This window comes from Suricata suricatta, chromosome 2 (genome assembly GCF_006229205.1).
Source record: "Suricata suricatta isolate VVHF042 chromosome 2, meerkat_22Aug2017_6uvM2_HiC, whole genome shotgun sequence".
Classification (NCBI taxonomy): domain Eukaryota; kingdom Metazoa; phylum Chordata; class Mammalia; order Carnivora; family Herpestidae; genus Suricata; species Suricata suricatta.
This window is the reverse complement of record NC_043701.1, coordinates 105,944,702-105,967,302: the sequence shown is the minus strand read 5'-3', so window position 1 is coordinate 105,967,302 and position 22,601 is coordinate 105,944,702. Positions and strand designations below refer to the sequence as shown.

At 46.4% G+C, this 22,601-nt stretch overlaps 1 long non-coding RNA gene across 3 annotated transcripts; it reads right to left on the bottom strand.

Moving 5' to 3' along the window:
- Positions 1–1,002: 1,002 nt before the first annotated feature.
- Positions 1,003–6,819, bottom strand: LOC115271873. 3 transcript variants are annotated; one of them, XR_003900132.1, is made up of 4 exons: positions 6,628–6,819; positions 1,626–1,748; positions 1,269–1,436; positions 1,003–1,164 (listed from the first exon to the last, which is right to left on the bottom strand). It is a non-coding gene; the product is annotated as an uncharacterized LOC115271873 (long non-coding RNA). The 3 variants fall into 3 exon arrangements; XR_003900128.1 differs by having other exon boundaries at positions 1,280–1,436; XR_003900136.1 differs by lacking the exon at positions 1,269–1,436.
- Positions 6,820–22,601: the final 15,782 nt, after the last annotated feature.

Here is a 22,601-nt window from a genome sequence, read left to right as displayed (position 1 = left end):
CCTCCCCAACTTGTGCTCTGTCTCTCAAAAATAAACAAATGTTAAAAAAAAAAGAAAAAGAAATAGTCCATGGCTATGTCAAGAGGTCTCTGACAGCGGTGAGAAGTCAGCAAAGCTGAGACAAGAAAGCTTGGTTTGCTCATTAGGGACTAGGCTCGGTCCCAGTACCTTGAGATTCCCAAGCCAGTTTGTCCCCACAGTCTGAGCCATGGCCCAGCCTCTCTCTGTATCATTTTTCAGTAGGAGGTTGCAGAAGGGAGAGAGCACAGAGCTTTCCCTTTGTAGCCCCCCGGGCACTGCCCCCCACCCCACATACACCCTGCACCGCCTAAGCTGTAAGAAGGCCCTTCTGAGTCTTTCTTGTCCTGGCAAGCCTGTGTACAGCCCAGGCCGGGAAGCTCAGCAAACAGGGACACCATTAGGTTTGTTAGGGCCAGTGGAGCTGGGGGAAAGGTCCCTTCCAGACAGGGGGTCCCCCTCAACTCTTCATTCTGGGATGAAAAGCAAGAAGAAAGAGATGCATTTACAGCACAAGCCAGCTTCTTAAAGAGGAACAGGTGTATTTCCACCTTCTTCTGCTCTGCTCCTGGGGTGTTGGGAGAATGCCAGGATGCCAGCTGCTGGCGCCCCGAAACTGCTACAAGCTGAGGGGGGGCTCCCGCTGACTCACCAGGAGCCCTTGGCCCTGGGCCCAGCAACCTGCCTGACTCCAGCATCACCCGCTGTCACTTGTCACTGGGTGAGTCTGGCCGCAATCAATTCACACGGGCTCCCATGGGACCCGAGCTGTGACTTATCTCGCTGCAGCCTGTCAAAAGTCTGAAGCACTCACAGCAACACTGCCTTTTGCAGACTGCTATTTAGAGGGTGTGACACTGCGTCCCAGCAGTGCGTGCCTGGAGAGGACGGCACCCAGAGACAGCTGTGTTCTGGAACCCAAGGAGCAGTTGTAGGAAGCCTGACCTTTGTTTGATAAGAATAAGAACTCAGGGCACATCGTAGGAACAATCAAAATGGAAACACAGCCCAGGGTTTCGTGTTTCAGGTTGGAGTGTGGGGCAGGGAGTTTCCACCTTTTTCTTGGCATAGGAATCTTGAATTCATTTCCTCAAGCCTTCTCCTTCCGTGGATCCAGAACAGATTCCATGCCAGAGCTGCCGTTGTCTAAAATGATGAGGGATTCTGAATTAGTAGAATCTGTCTTCCCAACAGATCCACGCGAGCCTTGGTCCTCATTTTCTAGCAAACTGCCATGACGAATAATTTACCAAATACCCACGAGAAGTCTGTGTCGCCCGATTCATCTGAACTCCGGAGCCCAAAGCAGCCACAGAGACCTCTGTTCTTTCCAATCAGATCGGTTAGCACAGAGCAACATGGGGGGCGGTGAGTTAGGGGACTGTTTCCCGTTTGCACGTAAACATTGAATGCTTTGCCTGTGGGAAAGCAAAAGACCCACACGGCCCTTGGAATTTGATTTATGAGATGCTATTTTGCAAGTCATTCATCTCGAGCGTTAAGTTGTACCAAAACCTACTTAGCAGTTAGTAACGGCGGTCTCACACTCACTCAGCTTCCAGAGGACAAGCAGAGAGTTCCCCCAACCCCCAGATCCCCATCCTCACCAAGATCCAGGGGACTTCTGGCTTCTCTTGGCTTCCATCCAGCCTGTGCTCACACAGGAGCCCAGCCCCCACCTGGAGTGCACTCACAGCCAACTTTATTCTGGCTGTCTTGGGGGTGAGATGCTGGAGAAAGATCAAGTGATGCATGTATTACCCTCGACCAATGGCTGGTGAACCCCTGGTCATCGGCGCCCTCCAGGCCATCCTGGGCAGAGCAGCTCCAAACCCAGCTCGCTCCTACACCCAGCGTGGTCAGCTTCTGCTGCTCATCTTTCAAAAATGACTTTGTCTCCCGTTTACCCCCCCTTATCGTCATTTACACAGTTCATTTCTGTGTAAATCTCTCTTTCTATTTTCCCTGTGGGTCTCCAAGGCTCCAAAGTGCTCCCCTTCTATTGAGGTTTTTCAGTAAACAAAATCTTTTGGTTTGTAAGAACAGAAATGCTACACAAGGTCCAGTTTGTGAAACAGATAAGAGGAGAATTTCCTGGCTTGGCCTCTCCGTACCCCACCTCTCTGAGCCGCAGGGAGCCTCTATTCTGGACTGCCTCGAAGTACAGCTCATCACCAGGTGGAGAGGTCCCTTCCTACAACGCTTCCGGCATCTAATATATCTTCTTTCCCTATGGGCCTCTTTTTTTTCCAGAATCCTTGGGTCTCTGACATGCCATTAATTTTTTCCCATTATTTTTTTTAACCAAAGTAAGAAAAAATAAACTCTTGGAGCGCCTGGGTGGCTCAGTCAGTTGAGCACTTGACTTTGGCTCAAGTCATGATTTCATGGTTTGTGGGTTCAAGCCCTACTTCGGGCTCTGTGCTGACAGCCTGCTTCAGATTCTGTGTCTCCCTCTCTCTCTGTCTATCTCTGTCTCTCAACAAACAAACAAACAAACAAACAAACAAACCCTCCTATATGGCCCTACTGATCACTGTAGTTTCCATTCCATTTCTATCATTTGTTTCTACTTCTCAAAGAAGTGATTTGCACAGCTGCCCACATTTTCCTGGTGAATACATGACAATGGCCGCACTTGATGCCCTGTGAGCAGGTGAACACATGACCACAAGTTCCTTCCTAACCCCCATCCAAAGGTCTCTCTGTGATGTGACTTTACCACTTTGCCCATCAAGACGAGATCATTGTTTGACCCTTAAATCTAGGCTCGCCAGCATGGCTTGCTTTGCCAAAGGGACGTAAGCAAGTATGACGGGATGTGAGGAGAGGCTTGGGCAGGGCTTGTGCCCTGGGGCTTTCCCTCTCTTTTGGCCAGAAACCCTCTCCCTCCAAGGACAACCTGAAGAATGATGACAAACATAGCTCAGTCCCCCTGGTGGTCTCAGCTGGTGCCAGTGGATGGACAGCACCAATGGCTGGACTTTTGAGCAAATAATCTTAAGCAAAGAGTGCCCAGCCAAACCCCAGGACTGACTGCAGAACTTCTAGGCAACCCGCAGATTTGGGAGTAATAATAAAAGATTAAGCCCAGGGGCACCGGGGTGGCTCCATCAGTTAAGCACCTGACTTCAGCTCAAGTCCTGATCTCATGGTTCGTGGGTTTGAGCCCCGCATCAGGCTCTCTGCTATCAAGACAGAGCCTGCTTTGGATCCTCTGTCCCCCTCTCCCACCTTTCCACCACAGCTTGGGCTTGCTCCCCTCCCTCTCAAAACTAAAAAACAAAAAACAAAAAACAAAAAAAAAAACACCTAAAAAAGTTAAGTCCCTTCAATTGTGGAGTGGTTAGTCATATAGCAACAACTCATTGATGTGTCCTCCGGTGACTTAGTGCGTATCAACCTAGGGGCCTTTATCAGTCCTTCTTTGCCTCAATGTCTCTCTCCCATTTGAGTTCACTTGTTTCACTTAAAGTCTTTAATATGGATGAATGTGGGGTTTTCAGGTATCACTTTGCTTCAGGTAAGAGTTGCATTTAGTCTCTTCCTGGAGACCTTCATTTACCTATACCTATATAAAAGAATGGTGTCTGCAATTCAGGAAGATGGTCTTCAAATAGGATATCTGTACCTACTCTTCAACTGTCTGGCCAAATCCTGATATCAGCAGTGACCCAGTAGAAGAGAATGAGCCCATCCAATTAATGGTTAATAATTGTGAAGTAGATCCTACTTATTCATACTAGTCGGACTGCCGCAAACAGAACCAACGGGGTATGTGTGTGGAGAGAGAGAGAGAGAGAGAGAGAGAGCATGCATGCATGCTCGAGTTATTTATTTATTTTTTTGGGAGAGAGAGAGACAGACTGTGAGTGGGGGAGGGGCAGAGAGAGAGGGAGACACAGAATTCAAAGCAGGCTCCAGGCTCTGAGCTGTCAGCACAGAGCCCAATGTGGGGCTCGAACTCACAAACTACAAAATCATGGCCTGAGCCAAAGTCAGAGGCTTAACTGACTGAGCCACCCATGTGTCCCTGTTTGTTTACTTTTAAATGGCTCAAAATGATTGTGTAGGCCGTCATGTCCAGAATCTGCAGGCAGGCCAGAGACCCGGGGAAAGTCGATGCTTCTGTTCATATCTAAGAGTCATCTTTTGGCAGAAGTCCCTTTTCCTCAGGAGACCTCAGTCTTTTTCTCTATTAAGGTTTCAACTGACTGGATGAGGCCCTGGCACACTATGGAAGGGAATTTGCTTTGCTCTCATTTAAGAAATATTAATTTCCTCTAAAAACATACCTCCACTGGGGCGCCTGGATGGCTCAGTCTGTTAAGGGTCCAACTCCTGATCTCGTGTTTCTCAAGTTCGAGCCCTGCATGGGGCTCTGTGCTGACGGTGCTGGGCCTGCTTGGGATTCTGTTTCCCTCTCTCTGCTCCTCCCCTGCTTGCTTTCTCTCTCTCTCTCTCAAAATAAATAAAAACACACTTAAAAAACATATATTAAAAACAATAAAAACATACCTTCACAAAAGCATCTGAAATCCTGTTTGACCAGATACTGGGGGACTGTGGCCTGGCTAAGGCGACACATGAAATTAACCATCGCACAATCCTCGTTGGTGATTAGATCCCCACCAAAGCCGTTATTCCTAAGAAAGTCACTATTGTTCCTGACCACATAGTTACTGTCCTGGACTAAGTGGCTGGCCACAGCAGATTTCCAAATGGCTACGATCTGGATGGTTGTATATCGTTCGTGACCGATGGATCATGCCAAACATTTCTTGCATTTGCTTCACTCTTTATTTCTCCTTGATTAATCCCGAAGGAGTGGGGAGCTGTGTCTACCAGAGAACTCGCCTAAACTAACAGAAACTTGGGGAAACCCAAATAAATGCAATTCCAGTTTGATGGACCAGTGTTAGGGCGTGCAGGATGGAGACTCCAGCTTCTTTTCCGAAGCATGGTTGGAATTAGAATGGCATTACCCAGGAGGAGATGTGTCAGAGGCAGCTAGTGTGATTTCACAGTCCTTTTTGTATGGGCTTTGAAAGTCTTTGTCAGTTATGCAAAAATCTTCTAAAAGGAGAAGGATTAAAGACCTGAGCTATAAAGACGAGAGCAAAAGAAACGAATGTGGCTAATAACAGATACGTGGGCTCCGGAGGATATTAACATAAATAAAAATTCATCACGAGAAATAATTACGCTCCCCGTTGTGGCCCACCCTCTAATTCTCTTGGGCACTGAAAATAATGGGAAGGTTAACACAGTTCTCACATTTCTAAGCATGTTATTATTTCTTGCTTACACAAAAATTACATAAAAGCAATCATTTGGAATCCGGGAGTAAATGACATATAGCAGACTCGGGTAAAAGCTTAACGAAAATAGAAAAGCAGTCTGGCATTGCTGACAATATTGTCACAAAAATATTACATTTTTCGAAGGGAGTTTCTCAGAATTCAGTAACAACATGTATAGGAACTCAATTGAGTCATTTGCATATTGTGGCAAAGTAAAAACACAATAATCTTTTCTTTTCTTTTCTTTTCTTTTCTTTTCTGCCTAATAGGATTTCCTAGGGCTGGGTTCCTGGAAACAGTCGGCCCATCATTTCCGCCCTCCGTGATTTTTCTTCCGCCAACCCCTGCTCTCCCTCTCTGCTTTACCTCTTTTTCTTTTCTTTTTTTTAAGTGCATTTCTTTACATGAGAGAGAGAGAGAAAGAGCATGAACAGGAGAGGGGTAGAGAGAAAGGGAGAAAGAGAGAATCCCAAGCAGGCTCTGTAGCTGTCAGCGCAGAGCCTGACACTGGGCTCAAACTCACAAACCATGAGCTCATTACCTGAGCCTAAATCCAGAATTATTCGATTAACCTGCTGAGCCACTCAGGCGCCCCTTGCTTTACTGCGATTTCTGTTGTTTTGCCCCATCCCCCACTCCCTGGGTTTATCCCTTTTCTACAGGTTTCTTATTCATGGAAAGTGACTCCAGTTGCCTGCTATTAACCCATTCCTGGGCAGAGAAAAATGAGCCTTCATCCCTCACCCATTTTCTTACTGAACCTTCTTTTCCCTCCAAGTCTGGTATTATTATCACTATTATTGTTTTCCTGGCTATCTCAAGAGAAGTGGCAGGTGGCCGTTCACTAGGAGGTCAGGTAAAATCTCACCACATCTAGAAAAAGAGGACCGTCTGCTTACTGAAGTTATGCGCACATACGTGTTTTGGTTATTTTGTCTTATTCCATCTAAATTATTTGGAGAAGCACTTTAAACCTTCAGGACCAGACTAGCATGGTAGTTAAGAGGAAAGGCACTCACAGTCATTTGCCTGGGCTCAAATTCAGACTCTACTATTTACTGGTTTGGGACCATTAAAACATACTTGATTTTTTTTCTGTTCTATAGTTTCCTTATCTATGAAATAGGAATAAAGGTAGAGCTTTTAACTCACAGAGCTGCTGGGAAGATTAAATCAGCTAATGAACTTTAAACACTGGACATATTACCTTGCACAGAGTGGGCATGGCAAGTGAGAATCATGTCTACAAACCTAGGTGTTTGAGAAATGTCACATTTCATTACTTGCTACTTATTTGGGGTTTTACCTCTGGGTCTCTTTAAGGCTCTGGGGTCACAGAGTGAACACTGGCCATTACCATCTGCTCAGCCAAGTTCTGCTGGAGTGTCCAATGTTCTCCCCTCTCCCCATCATGGGGTTTTCAGGTCAAGTGCCTCTTTGGACATGGATTCTGGGAGGGGCTGGGAGCCACTGTCCTTGTGATCTCACTTTTATCACTTCCTTCTGCAGGCTTGTGACACCCCAAGGGTTGCTGGGAAATAGTGTGGGACCCATTGTTCTGTCATCCATACAGCTCACTACTCCTCCAGGCTCAGGAAATCTCTCTCTCTCTCTTTTATGTCGTCAAGTGCCTCTTTGCTTCCTGCTGCTTCCAAGCCCGTCTACTTATCCACCAAGCCCTGATTCTCCCCTCCTGCCTCTGCTCATCCTCTTTCTCCTCTGGGCTTAGCCTGTTGGAAACAAATACAAAACATCCTGGAGGCTTGGTGTGCTGTCCATCCTGCCGTGGAGCCTCCCTGAAGCCGAAACACGGGGCTTTCTCTGGTTTGAAAGGCTGGGAAGGGAAGTAGTCGTGCTGCAATGGGGAGGAAAAGAGGAAATAGAGGGAGAAACCCCATAAATTAATCTCAAAATGTTATCCAGCTACATAAGAGCTAATCAAATAGTAGTTTTTTTTTCACCTGCTGAAACTCTCCTGCCCCAGGCTTTTCTCAGACCCTCTCTCAGAGTTTCATTGTGTCCTTTCCTTCTCTCTTGCAGCTCAACCTTCTCCCTTCCATAGCTCTGGCTGCGGTTTATCTGTGTATTGGGGCTCTTCTGCAATCTGTGTGGTCACATTCCTTGGGGTTCCAGGTCCTGCCCTGGGACCCTTTCTCTTCTCATCACACCCATCTCCCTGGGAAACTGCACCCACTCCCGTTGCATCGGTTACTATTCATGGGTTGACGACTCCCGATTCTATACTCCGGCTCTGTGGTAGATTGCAAAACCTGACCAGAAATATTTCTTGCCCTTCTCTGCAAGACGCAGAGTTCATCTCTCCAACCTTTGCATCTGGCTGTGCTTGGGGCTTGCTTTGGAGAAAGACTGATGCCGTGCCAGGTCTGAGGTTGGACCTCAAGAGATTTTGCACATGTGTGCTTCTTCCCTGGGGACCTTGCCCACTGCTGTTCCGAGAATAAGCCTGGACTAGCCTCCTGATGAAAGGCACCCCCGCTAGCCTTGCTGACCACAAGCCAATGCCAAGCATTTGAATGAGACCCTCTGAAAGCAGCCAGGGCCCCGCTGACCCACCAGCTGACTGGTGAGAACATGAAGGAGTTCAGCCCAGATCAGCAGGACCACCCAGCCGACTTGAAGTTAAAAACAGTAATAGATGGCTGTGTTAAGCCAGTAGGTTTGCTACACAACAGATGTTAATTAGTAGGCTCAGATATCTCTTCTGATCTCCCTATCCCACGAGTCCAGGGGCCCACTGGACCCTCCACTTTGATGTCCTCAAGGCAATGTGTCCCAAACTGACCTCAACACACCTCATCCCCACCCACGCCCACCTCCGGGTACAACAGCTCCTTCTCTTATCTTCCTCTTCTTGGAAAACAACCTGTCATCTCCTCAGAAGCCCGGGCGGTATCCTGGCTTCCCCGTTCCTTCCCCTCACATCCAATCTGTCACCAAGAGGCTTCGGTTCCACCTGCCACAAGGCTCTCCTTCCTCCATGTCTCTCCACCTCCACTAATTCCCCTCATTCGACTACTATCTCCTCCCATCTGGCTCTCTCAAGCCTCTGAGCTCAATCCTCACGTGCGCCTCCGCTTTACTTTCAATCTGCCTAACAGGAAGACCATCTCCAAAATATAATTCTGACCAGGTGAGTCACCTGATTAAACTCCTATAATGGCGCAGAATCCTTCCTAAAGGCCATACTCTTCAGATGGACTCAAGAACTTTGTCTTTCCCCAGCATGTCATGGGGAGCCACTGAAGATTCTTGGACCGGAACATGACAGCTGCAGAGCTCTGCTTTAGGAGATGTGATCTGGGAGCCACAGTTAGGATAGCTTACAGGAGAAACCTTGGATGTAGGGAGACAAATTCAGAAGTTCCTGCATAGATCAGGTGAGAAGGGAGGAGTCAGGCCAGACTGTGCAGTGGGAACCACAGTCACAGTGCTCTGTGACAGACGATTTCAGGAGGATGGGTTGGACATAAGCACAATTTCAGAGGTAGATTGTTTGACTGGGTTCTGCTCAGGTGTCAAGGGAAGGAAAGGGGGCTGAGAAAAACTGCCCATGAACTCAAACCTAGCTAACGGATACCTGTGAAACCATTATTTGAGCAGCAAAATGGTGGGAGAGGAGATTTATGGAGCAAAGAAGTGGTTAGGAAGGAACAACGGCACACAGTGCTGGGGAGGTGGATTGAGGTCAGTGCCCTGTGGCATCTGATCCTAGCCCTCACTCACCTCAGCCCCTCTAAGCCTTATCACAGCTGCTCACTCGGGCATGTCCCTCAGGTTATCACTTCTGCATCTTTGTGCGGGTTCTCCTCCCGAGCTTCCTGACCTTCCTATCCCTGGTACCCTTCTCCTCTAAGACCTTCCTCACTTACTTTAGTCCCTTAGTGCTTCTATAACAGAACACCATAGGCTGGGTGGCTAATAAAAAGCAGAAATGTATTTCCCACCGTTCTGAGGGTTGGAAGTCCAAGATCAAGGTGGCAGCCAATCAAGCGTCTGAGGACCATTTCTTGATTCATAGATGACCGGCTTCTTGCTGTCTCTTCACAATGTGGAAACTCTTGTGTCTCAAGTGTGAGGGCTCCACTCTCATGACCTAATCACCTGCCAAAGGCCCCACTTCCTAACATCATTGCCTTAGGGGTTATGGTTTAACACATGAATTTTGAGGGCCACAAACTTTCGGGCCACCCCACCACTTGCTGTCTTGCTGGTTACTTTTTAGTGCAATAAATGTTGATCGAGTTATTACCATATGCCAGCACTGGGTCTATAGTGGTAACACGGGGCTCTCCCGATGACGCACTGGATGGCTCTGTCTCTGAGCGCCACTGATCACAGACCGCCCAGTGTTACAATCCTCTACAGCCAACAATAGCAGATTAACATCACTGGTTTGGCTTCTCCCAGGACAGCCCTTAGATCTTAAATTCATCCTGTGTTTCCCAGAGTACACAGTAGGTATATAATAAATATTTGATGAATTAGTGAAGAAGAATGCTCTAAGACATTCACATAGATTGGTAGTGAACAAGTTTCATTAAAATGATTACTAAAAGCACCATTTTCTCTGTTATGTCTTGGGGATGAAATAGAACGCAAGGTCTCTGAAATTAATTAGCAAACTAGTCTGATTTTTGACAGAGGAGAGAGACAGGTATGAATGAGCTTTACACAGCACACATCTTGCCCTAATTTTTTTCTGGAAAGCCCACTGATTTTTTTTTTTTTTTGGTAGCGATTTGTTTTGGTGGAAGGTTTGACCCTCCTGCCCCAACAGTTATATGTGGTATGGTTTCAGGGGAGAACCCTGGTGCCTCTCAACTCCTTATCCACCCTCTGGTTAATGTTGGAAAATGTCATTGTCAGAAAAGACTTCACCCCCTCAGCTAAAGATTTTGATCTGTGTTTGATGGCTATCCCCATTGTGGGGAGTCTGCAAGGTGAGGCTGAGGGTTTCAGAGTGAGTTTTGAGGGGGAAAGCCTTAGAAAAGGACTAAGAAAGTCATTCAAACTGAACTTAACCATATTTAAAAATCCTTATTTTCCAATTTGTGCATGTGGATATAGTTTAAAAAACAATGCTGTGCCAAAAATTAGAGTGCTCCAAAAAGTTCCAGTAGCCAGTTTCTGTTTTTATGATAGGATTTCAATTCAGATTTCCTTTTGTAACCTAATATGTTTTGGCTTATCAAACTCAAGTTACCCTGTTTTTCCTACAAAAGAGATTTTCCTGTTGTAGTCTTGCTGCCATTCTGTTTGATTATGAAATTTTCAGGGCTGCTGTTCCTTTGACATTTATGGATATAAATGCAATTAAAAGAAAATTGACTGGCTTACTGGCCACCTCATCTTCCTTTGACTTGTTTGCTTCTATTTACCATTCCATTTATTATTGATAGAGTGCTTATTTTCATAGCTTCTGTGCATCTTATAAGACCAAACCAACAGCTCTTCCTCCTGGAAGGGAGGAGGGCGACATTACCACTAAACCAGTGGCCACTCCCTTGTCCCCAGTCATGCAGCCTGTGTGGCCCTAGAATCTCTGGGACTTGATCCAGAAAGAGACTGTATGGTGTGAGGGGTGGGATCGGAGGAATAGAAGGGCAACACAGAAGAGGCAAAAGCTCTCAGCCAAGCTGGGTATGGGGTAGGGTGAGGGGGGTTGCTTCTCCAGTCATTCAAGGTGAGCCCACCACTCTGAGAGCAGGGCTATTGTCAAGATTACAATTCTCCTTGCTTAGCTTGGGAGAATTAAATCACATCTCCTGGGAACCCTCAATTTGCAAGCTTTTTTGTTTAGTAGAAGGACAAGGGTATGGAAGCTTGCCTTCCCTAGACATAGGAGAAGTGGAAACAAGTGTATTTTTTCCCCTCTAAGTGGAACAAAAGGGAACAGAGTCATTAACTGCCTGGACATACCAAGACCATATATGTCTATGAATTTTCAGGAATGCCTGCTGCTCCCACCCATCACTGCTGTCTTGCAAACAAATGGTGTGCTATGCCACAGTTTGAAAGGCAAAAGGTACAAAGGTGCCAAGTTGACCCTGGTTCTTGTGCCTCCATACATTTGTCTGAAGTAAACACATGGGCCAGGGAACACTTTTTCATGGACCGTAAATCTCCGCAAGTGCTGTCGGGTCTCTGCTGGAAGCCACAGCTGCCAGAACACTCCTCACCTCTCTCTGATCAGGAAAGATGGGAGTCACACCTGCCCCACCTCCCCCAGCCGCCTCTTCCTCGTGACCCCAACTTCAACACAAATCATCCTCCCGCTAGGCAGCAACCTGCCTCCAAATTTCTCACCAGTACCTGGAGACTTCCTTCCTCAGGCTCACGGCCAAATGACAGGCTGGAACCACCTTGCTGCCAAGTGGGAGCAAACACAGGATGGTATTTTTGTTCTCAGAAGACCAGATTCACACACCACAGCCAAGACTGTGGGAGGGGAGGGGAAAGGTCTCCTCTCTGGGCATCAAATGTTTGCCCAGGTGGGAGGACCATTTTCTAGTGGGGGTAAATGAATTGATGGGGGGCCCTGGGGTCTTACTGAGTCCTCTAAAGGAGAGAAAAGAGGTTTGTCAGACCCCAGCTAAGTACGGATTTGATTCAAAGGGAAATGTGAAGGATCACTGCTCAGCTTGCTGCAGGCCTGTCCCCCGCAGAGTGCAATGGGCAATACTCAAATGCCCCAAGGCAGCAAATCCCCTGCAGTATAAGAATCCATACCCATAAATGAAGTTCTCATTGGCAGCCAGCTCAATAATAAGTAAGACTCACCCCAGAATGACTTTTCAAGACAAATGCTAGAACAGAAGGGCTAAAGTAATGGCCGGGGGGAGAATCAGACAGGGCCTAGCCTGCTGAAATTTTATTTTGACGCTGTTTGATGGCTTCTGGAAGCAGGAAGCAAGCTGGAAGAGTCCTGGGCTCATGGGATAGGCCCTGTCTGCCCTGTCCCAGCTGTGGGACTATGGGAAAGTCAGTTTGATCTTTCATTCATCAAGGATGGACCGAGCACCTCTGTTCACCAGGCTGATAGAAGGAAGAAAAAGGTGAATGCAGGGTAGGATCCCTGCTTACTGGGGCTTCCCTTGTGGCAGGGGAAGGATAATAAATAGGTAAGCAAATAAAAGAGACCCTTTTAGAGAGCAAGGAGTGCCTGCAAGTCCTTAAAGAGAGCAGGTGATGGGAAGGAGCCCGTCTGAGGAGGTGGTTTTCCAGCAACCACACCCCCAGGTGATGAGAAGGAGCCAGCCACACAAAGATCCAAGGGAAGAACATTCAGGAAGAAGGAGTCACAAATTAAAGTGCCTGAGTCAGGAACCTGACCAAGCGTCCATTTCCTCACCTACACAGTGGTGTCACTGAGGATCAAACGGAGTCATGCATAGTTAAAGTGCCTGAGTCAGGAACCTGACCAAGCCTCCATTTCCTCACCTACACAGCGGTCTCACTGAGGATCAGTGGGCTGTCATGCCATGTCCACAAAGGAGACCAATGGCCCAGCTCCCACACAGGGGCCACATTCTGGAAAATCCGATGCCCTTGCAGAGCCACCCCTCAGACAAGTCTTCCTATTCTTTCTTTTTGACACTTCATTAGCTTAAGAGACACCATACATGCCTCCCTGCAGCTTATTCTCAACATTATTCCCCTGAAGCTCCCTTAAACACAGAGTGAAGGGAAGAGGTATGTGTACATGTGTGTACCCAGATTTACTTAATGTTTTGAGCACACACTAACATACAGACTATCTTTGGGACTCTGGCCTCTAAAAAGCAATAGAATCACTGACTGAAGCAGTCACTGGGTCCCAGCCCTTGTTCTGTAGCAGGTCACCACCTTATGATTCAGGATGAGTGTTTGCCGTTCCTACATTTAAAGGTCCCTGGGGTGGGCCCTCCGACTTTGGCTTAGGTCCTGATCTCACATTCCTGGGTTCAAGCCCCATGTGGGGCTCTGTGCTGACAGCTCAGAGCCTAGAGCCTGCTTCCGATTTTGTCTCCCTCAATCTCTACCCCTCTCCCTCTCATGCTCTGTCTCTCTCTGTATCAAAAATAAATTTAAAACAAACATTTGAAACATTAAAAAAAAAAAGGTCCCTGTGGATTGTGGCTCTGTCCCCGCCCCCCACCCATGGGTTGCTGGTTTTCCAGGATGCTCTTCCTTACACTGATGACCCCACTTCCAGCAACTCCCTCCCACGTTCCTATTTCTAGTCACCCGGAGAGATGGAGAAGATACAGTCAGCCCTCCATACAATGGTCCTTGGTAAAGACCATGGTTAGGTTGCCTCTGAGATGCTCTTCTCCCAGCTGAACCACAACCTCCTTGGTCTTCTCTGGAGACTCCAGGGAGCCTCACAGCTATGTGGGAAGAAGAGGCAGGAAAAGGCGCCGGCAGCACCCCCTACTGGAGGGCAGGCGAGGCAGCCCCGCAGCCCGCTGTAATCTCCTTGGACACACAGGCGAAGCCTCTGAAGCAACCACAATCCTAACAACAAGGTAATGTCTATCCAGCCTTGACTCCAGGCACCTCACAAGCGTTTCTTCATCTCCATTATCCGGGGCAGCAACGCGCACGTCACAGTGGTGCCTTCTTTGCAGGTGACGGACCGAAAGTTGGAAGAAGTTACCTGGCTTTCCCAGGGTGCGCTCTGGCACTGAGATCCGCACCCAGCTCTGATTCCAAAGTCAGGTCCCATAACCGGACAATTTAAAGCGATGATGAACCATCTGCTACTTAGAGTTGGTTTCCCTCTGTAAGGATGCAGGTCTGAAACTGACTCCATGAAACAATAGAAGGGCACACATTGCCCAAGGCAGAAGGGACCACCTTTGTAACACCCAATCAGGAAAGGCCAGCTAACATCTCTAACATTTCTAAAGGCAGGCCTAAAGATGGAGGCGAAGACTAGTCACATCCTACGTGAGGGTCCTGGGCCCACTCTGATTGGTCAATACTCTAAGTGTTGTGATTGGGTCCCGCCAAAAGTAACAAATACTCTAGGTAGTGTGAATGGTTAAACCTGCTGTCAATAATATTGTATAATAATGATTGGATCACTGTATTTCCTGTAACTCCCCCTTCCCAAACTCATAAAAGCCCTACCCTGCCTTTGTTTGGGGCTCACTCCACATGGATCCAGTAAGTCTGTGAGCCCGAGTTCAGGCTGGCCAGGCCTAAATTCGTAATAAAGCCCTTTGCTTTTGCATGCGTGATTCGGTCTCCCAGGTAATCTCTGGTTTTAGGGGGCGATATTAAAATCTGGGTACAACACCTCCACACATGCACCATCTTGTATATTGAGCGACTTTTAGTGCCAAAGCAATTGTCGACACTAGAAATTTAAGCACAAAGAGAAAGAAGTCCAGAGTATGAAGAAACGGCTGTCATTGATGGAGTCTCTTTGGGGATGACGACTGGACTCAGTTAACATTTGTAATGCCCCTGCAGGGTAGACATTGCAATCCCCATTGTAAAGATAAGGGAATCGAGGCTCCTATTGGTTAAGTGACTTGCCAAGTGGAAGCCTCCCTTGATGACTCCAGAGTGTCTGCTTCCAAAGCTCTTAACCTCCACACACCTTGACTCTAAAGATCAATTCAGGTGGAATTCCTTCATCAGAGACCAAATTTCTCCTATCTGGTTGGTGAAGATTTGCTAATTATGCACTGGCCTTTTAAGCCACACACATTAAAAGAAAAAAAAAAGGAATTATCAGGAATCAACAATGTTAGCTGTACATAAAAGGAACAAGAGTAACCATATTTGCCAATCTCTGCCTCCTCCTTGAAAGTCAAGGTTATGAGTTTATAGTAAACCCAGGAAGCTTGTCATTTTACCTCGGTATGTGTCACCTCACTGAACTCTTTTCCTTCTAGGTTAAAATCGATGTAATAATAACATTATACCGCTCTAATAAATATGTCACATAATTGCCTAATAATAGTGTAGAATGACACTTGCCTTGACTACTCCACAGATTATTATGAAGGTCTGGGAAGCCACCTATGTGAAAAGGTGTTACAAGTTCAACACAAACAGAAGAGGTGTGCAACAGGGATGGGTGATGACTGCTATTTGCAGACTTGTCACAGCCATTAGTTCACCGTTGTCACTCCCAGACGATGGTCCTGGCCATCTGTGACACTGGGGCAGCTTTCTCTGGAATCCCAGCAGGGGCAGGATGGGAGAACCCCAGACAGCAACCATGTCAATAAACAAACCTGCCGATTGCATGGGCCAGAGCAATTTCTAAACCAGTAGTGCCTTGAAGGTCGTGCATCTTCCTGTCGATACATAGCGCTTAGGCATTTTGGATAGTTTTTAATGCCTCTACCCTCAGTCCAAATCAAATAATGAAATAACTTTTCCACTTGTGGCTTGGCCCTCTTTTTGTTTTTCATATTTTCTCACTTTTACCTCTCCCACACTTTTCCTTACACATGTTGGTCCATCTGTTCTAGGTAGGCTGTGCCTGGTGGCCAGGGAGCATGCTTGTTTCCGCTTTCTGGCATGCATGCCTGGAACCATGAGAGAACGTGGAAACAAGGCTCACAGTGTGCTTTGCAAGCATCCCAATGACTCTGTGGTCCACAAATGACCTATTGTGGGTGACGTCTGGCTTTGCAGGCTGGGCAGAGATGGGAATAGTTGGGAGCTGGCCATGCACATACCTGTTACAAAGAGCCTTTATAACCTTTGAAACCAGAGAGACATGATCACAATCTTGACCCACTACAGACTAGCACTGTGATTTAGTTATTTGATGTCCTTCTCTCTGGATGATGAAACCAACCTCTTCAATTTCCAATGAGCGGAGAATTGAGATATCAAATGCAAAGGGCCTGGTGACATTGGTGCTCAATGGAAATTTCCTACCTCTGAACCTATTACATGATGCTACTCTTGGACGAATGGATCTTGGGAGACATGTCTACTGTTTTATTCTTCCGGGGAGAAAAATCATGAATTGTCTCCATTCAGGTGGTGAGGGTATGTGCCACTGTAAGAACACATGGGAAGCACTGAGCATACAGGTTCACAAGACTTGCGTGGCAGGTGTTGTCTTTGAGGGACATCTGAAGTGGTTTATTCAACTTTCCACAAGCCTCCTCTATGACTAATGGGAAGTAACACACCTCATAGCAAGGGCTTGGCAGACGCGGAAGGACAACTCTCGGAAGGTGTGTGAGTCTTGCTGGGAGCCGGCGTGGTAAGAGCATGACCGGCCAGGTGGCTGGGAGACAGCAGTGTGCCTGCTTGACATCAAGCACCGGATAAAGGGCAAGTCGCCATTCTCCTAGCCATCAAGGGCTTCGCAGAACGTGTGAATCAGATCATTATCATCATCATCATTCCTTGTTGCTGATGTTCTAACACAAGGTTGTTTGGAGGGCAGCTTTGTTTTCATGTTTTTGCTTGATATTTCTAAGAGGACTTTTGTTTCAATCCCTCTTAAGTACTCCATTCCTTCCTCACACTCGGGATGCACCACCCCCGCCCCCGGGGAGTAATGTAATTCCAAGCACTAGCATCTGCAGAATCTGAGTTGGGGTGGGGGAGCCTGTCCTGCCTGATGCTCTGATCTGGGGATTGCAGTAGAGCAGCCTGGGGCAACTTAACTTTGTGTTTTCCTTCCTGACTCCTCTCAAACCCAAGGTTTCCTGCCCTCACCCCCACCAGGGTGTTTACCTTGCCATGTGATGCCTCATGAGAACCTATGACCTGCACTCAGGGCCTCCTCCTCAGGGATGCACAAAGCTAGGAAGCAGTTGGTGTGGGGAGGACTCATTTTTCCTCTCCTTATTGATTGCCAGTGTCTTCTTTTCAGACTTCAGTGCAAGGGGAGCCTGGATGGCTTAGTGGTTTAAACATCGGACTCTTGATTTTGGCTCAGATCTCTCAGTTTGTGGGTTCGAGCCCCACATCGGGCTCTGTGCTGACAGTGTGGAGTCTGCTTGGGATTCTCTCTCTCTCTCTCTCTCTCTCTCTCTCTGCCCAGCCCCCCTATTCATTCTGTCTCTGTCTCTCAAAATAAATTAATAAAACTTAAAAAAAAAAAAGACTCAGCACAGCCAAGCTGTGTGAAATACGAGCAGTTGGACATGGACATGAGGCTGTGCTGCTCTGCCTGACCGCTGAGGATGTCGTGCCTCGCTCCAAAGAAATATTCTCTCCCAGGGTGGCTGAAGAAAAACACTCACATGAAAGTACAAAAATCACTCAATCTTTTTCTCTAATATTATCATTTTTCCTCATTACTAAGACAGACAAATTATCCTTTTGGCTAAATACAACAAAGTGTCATCAGGCTCCATTGACTCTGATTTATACCTACCTAAGGGACTAGTGTAAGGAACAGGCAAACAGTATTTTGTGGTCTCTCTGGGAAGGACATGGCCAAACTTATAGTTCAGAATGACGAATCTGGCAGCATATTAGAAAGTGGAATGGATAGGGACTAAGCTAGGGAGTTCAAGACCCATTAAAGGCCATTACAGTCATTCAGGCTACAAATCATATAGCCTGAACTAAAGAACCTTCAGCAGGAAGGAGAAGTGGATGGATTAAAGATATGCTTCGGAGGTAAGATCACCACAATTCTGTAGCTGAAAGGAAGTAGAAGGTCAAGGAAATGGAAGAGTCAAGTGTTGGAGTTAAGGATAGTGATGTGCTTGCTAAGATATGGAACATTAGAGAGGGCACAGCTCCATGGCAGGATGTGTTTAGTCCATGATGGCTCTGAGGCACCCAGGCAAAGATGGGAAGTACGTGGTCAGTAGTTCTGAAAGCATCAGAGAAGTTTGGGCTGGAAATTTGGGAGAACTTCCCACATCAACAGTTGAGTGAACACATGGTAATAGTGAAAATTGCCAACAGAGAATGTGCAATCTATAAGCTAGAGGAGTAGAAGAAGAGAGAGGCAATAAAGAAAAGAATGGACTTAGGTCAGAGATAGAAATAATAAGTGACAAAATAACTGTTAATAGATATGAAGCAAAAAACAAAGGGATGGAAATAAATTCAGAGTTCAAGTTAGTAATAAAGAATGCCAAGGAACAGTTCAAGTAAATACAGTTCCTCTAAAAACAGCTATATGATGATCTCTTGGGATCAACTGCCAGAGTTTTGTGTATATATATTTGTGGATATTTTGATAGTGTGACATTATGCCTGAGACATGCTCCCTGTCAGCCGTGATGGCTCCACGGCTCCTGTACTCACTTTCAGCTACAGAAAGCCTAAGAAGAGCCTGGCTGGGCTTATGGAACATGCCTTGAAAAGCTGACCTTATCTCAGTGACCCCCCCACCCCCTTCCTGCCTCTCTGCTCTCTCACTGGGACCACTCCTACCTCCCCAAGTCATTCAGTGCTGGACCCCCACGGGCAGCACCTGACATGCAGGTGCACTTGAAGAGCTTGCAAGTGATCAGGGTGCACATGGGAAAATGACTAAGAGAGGATGAAATGATACCTGGAGCCAGGATTCAAAGGGCTGCAAACAAAGTGTTGTATGTGTAAGAGAGACATGACTCCTATCGGTGTTTGGAAAGATCCTCCAGGTAGTCCAGTGGAGGGTAAACTGGTAGGAGGAAGTGGAGAGGTGGACCCTTATCAGTAACATGGGTCCTGTCCACTACAGGATAGTAAGAGCCCATATTTGAACAGGGGAAGTGACAGTGGATATGGGACTATGGATTCCAGACATATGTATGAGGTAGAATGACAGAATTAACTTGGGTGATGAGAATAACAGACGTGTTGTCCCGGAGTCCAGCTACGGCAGATCCAGGATTCCCTGAAAGATGGACAGTGTCAGCACGAGACAGACTGAGGCAGCCTCGAGTTTCTTTCTGATCACCAGGCAGGCATCTCTGCTCGATCTGATTCTCTAGCTTTATTTATGGTGAAAGCTACAAGGAGCAGAAAGAACAGTAAATGATTTCTCATAGACAATTTTTACAATTTTCCAGGACATGGGTTCTGCAGAAGTTACAATTCTAGTAGTAAGAATTGACATAAAAAACTTAGCTACAGACACTCATGCTATCATATGGGAAGGGCAGGTATTTTTTAAGACCAAGATACACAAAACCTCAGGTATAGCCCTAAGGAAGTGACTTTTAACCAAGAGGCAAACAGCATTGTTTAGTAAAGGTCAGTTTTTTAGGAGTAAGGGTCATTAGGCTGTTTATAACTTTATGAGAAAGTTCCCTGAAAAACAGGATTCCCAGGAGACATAATGCCTGCTCTCACAGTCTCAAAGACAATTGATACATTTTATTGCTGTAGTAACTTTTGCAGAGGCGTCCAGGCCTAGAAAGTAGCGAGTTACCAGTTAATTGCTCAGCTAGGAGGAAAAGCATATGTTGCTTGCCTTAGGCACATTAGCGTGTATCTAATTTACTCATCTTTTCCTTGACCAGGTGCAGTCACTCCACAGGGACAGGGCAGGGGACAAGCTGCTCCAGGCACTAATCAGCAAAGTGCTCCAAGCTTGGTGCCCAAGCAGAAATTATAGTTACAAGAGGGTAGATTTTGATCATTGTCTGGGGGCAAGAGACCGTGCAAACTTGCCGTACCCTCACCAGGAATTTTCACTCACCTGGTAAGTTCAGACAGCTCCCTATGGTGTTGAGGGTGACTCCCTCTTTTTTTACTCAAGCCATTCACTGAACATTCATGCCTTTTCTGAAACATGGAAAAATAGTGACTATCATTTCTAATTTTCTTATTTGCTCTCAGACAGGATCTTCTCTGCTGCGTGATCCTGTTTTGTTCCTTCCCTCTGTGGAAGTTGCCATGAGCATAGGCAGTTTCTGCAGCCAAAGCCTACACACAGCTCCTCTTCAATCCCAGGTAGCCACAACAATGGGTCCTAAAGCTCCTGACTTTGAAAACATTCACACATACTCACTGGAGGTGGTAAATCCATCACAATGGGAAGCCAAAGGAATGCTTTCTACCCTCTAAATTCTTTTAAAAAAAATTCAGGTGTCCACACCCAGCAGTGAGATACTTCTTGACTGACAACCTCATGCATTTCCCTGCCATAGATAACCTGTATGGCAATCTGGTCTGAGCAGCACAAGATTATTACAAAATTCATGTTTTAATGCCTTTTATTTGTCTAGGATAGGATTCAAATAGATACAATGAAATTGTACCTCTGACTCTCTGTCTCTGTCTCTCTCTCCTGCTTCTCATATCAGAAGGAAGCATGGGCAGGCATGGTGCAAAGTCTGCCGTCATCCCAGAGCTAGCTTGTAAGTCCACGCTCAGCATGCGGTCCTTTTATCTAACTTCTCTTGTCCTATGCACATATCATTTTATTTGCTCATCCAAACACCCCTAAAATTTAGGTAGTGAAGGTTATTCCTATTATTCCTATTTACGTAATTAAAACAGAGGCCCTGAAGCATTCTAAGAATAGATTGAGGGTTGGGAGGAAAAATTTGGTTCCATATATGTTGAATGGAGGGGACTCTCCAGATGAGGACCCCAAGTAAGCAACTAATGCTTGGATATAAAGCTCAGGATATAGACTGGGGTTGTAGACACAGATTCAGGAGCCATCGGTTTATCAGAGCAGTTAAGCAGAAGACAAGAGCAAGCAAGTTTGAAATGAAGCGATGTCCTCCATCTGTTTTCATCTAGAGAAGGGGTAGCGAACTAGCAGCCCATGGGCTGTATTCATCATATAGACAAGGTTGTAGGAGTGGAATTGGAGTAATGCTTCAGATATTGAGAAATGTCATGTAAAAACCTGATTTCCAGCATTCTTTTAAAAGCAGAAGCTACTGAATCCTAGAGTCCATGTTCATGTCCATGTTCAATAATAGCAAGATGTTGAGTGAGTTGCCTTCACCTGCTTTAGAACATTCTCTGCTGGCTTTTGCCATCGTCCCCACTACTCCTTACTGTGTTGCTGGCTTACGTCATTAATTTACCTCTTCTCCCCTGAGAGTTACTGAGTTTGTGATCATTGGCATCATATTGACTAACTTCTGGCTAAATTCCTTCTTAAACAACATCTTTAATCTAGGAAGCTCGAGAAATCCCTCTCCAGATGTCTGAACACTCAGAAATGACTCCAACCATTTATTGTCGCCAGCTGATTATAAGAAATTATGCCTTAGGGGGCACCGGGGTGGCTCACTTGGTTAAGCGTCCAACTTGGGGATCAGGTCACGATCTCCTGGTTTGTGAGTTTGAGCCCCGCACCAGGCTCTGTGCTTATAGCTCAGAGTCTGGAGCCTGTTTCAGGTTCTGTGTCTCCTTCTCTCTCTGCCTTTCCCCTGCTCATGTTCTGTCTCACTCTCTCAAAATAAAATAGGCATTAAAAATTTAAAAAAAAGAAATTCTGCCTTAGTATGTTAGTGATCTTTCTTTTTTCTTTTGAGAGAGAGTGTGTGTGAGCAGGGGAGAAAGGCACAGGGAGAGAGGATCTTAAGCAGGCTCCACATGCAGTGTAGGGCCCCACGCAGGGTTCATTTAGTCCCATGACCCTGGGATCATGACCTGAGCAGAAATCAAGAGTAGGACGTTCAACCGACTAAACGACCCAGGCGCCCCATGTTAATGATCTTATTTGTGTAGCCTTTCTCTCTAACTAGACTCAAGGCTATTTGAAAGTAGCATTACTCAGATTGCATTTTGGTGTGTCCAGTATTAGCATAGCATTCCACATAGAATGGACATTCAAAAAATGTTAATGTGGTGAAGAATTGAAGAACCTTTCACAAAGCTCACACACCCTCCCTTTCCCTCAAACAGCCCAAGGTGACCCAGCTCCTACAAGAGACCCAGCTCTCCAGCCGGGTCTTTGGAGTTCTTTGGGGTCCCTACTACCCCCAGATCGGCTCCGTGGGACCCCCAGAAGTATGGCAGTCACACATGGACCTCAAAAGGCTTGAAAATAGAAGCTTCCACCTGTTAGGTACCAGGGTAACATCAGGGATAAACTCATTAGAGGTTGCAGAGATCACTCCTGGTTTCTCTAAGAAAGCAAACAATTCAATTCAGCAAACATTTACTGGGGGCTGGCCACGTGCTGGGAATGGTGCCCCAGGGTTTCCAGCAGCGGAAGAAAAAACACGGAGTCCCTCAAAAACTAACTGTAGCATCAGGATTGTTACAAAAGCAAAAACATGTGGAAAGGACATGTAGTTGAGGGTATAGGAAGGCACATCAAAAGAATGCATGTTTAATTTAACAGGCAAATAGAAATTAGCTAACGAAGGATGTGAG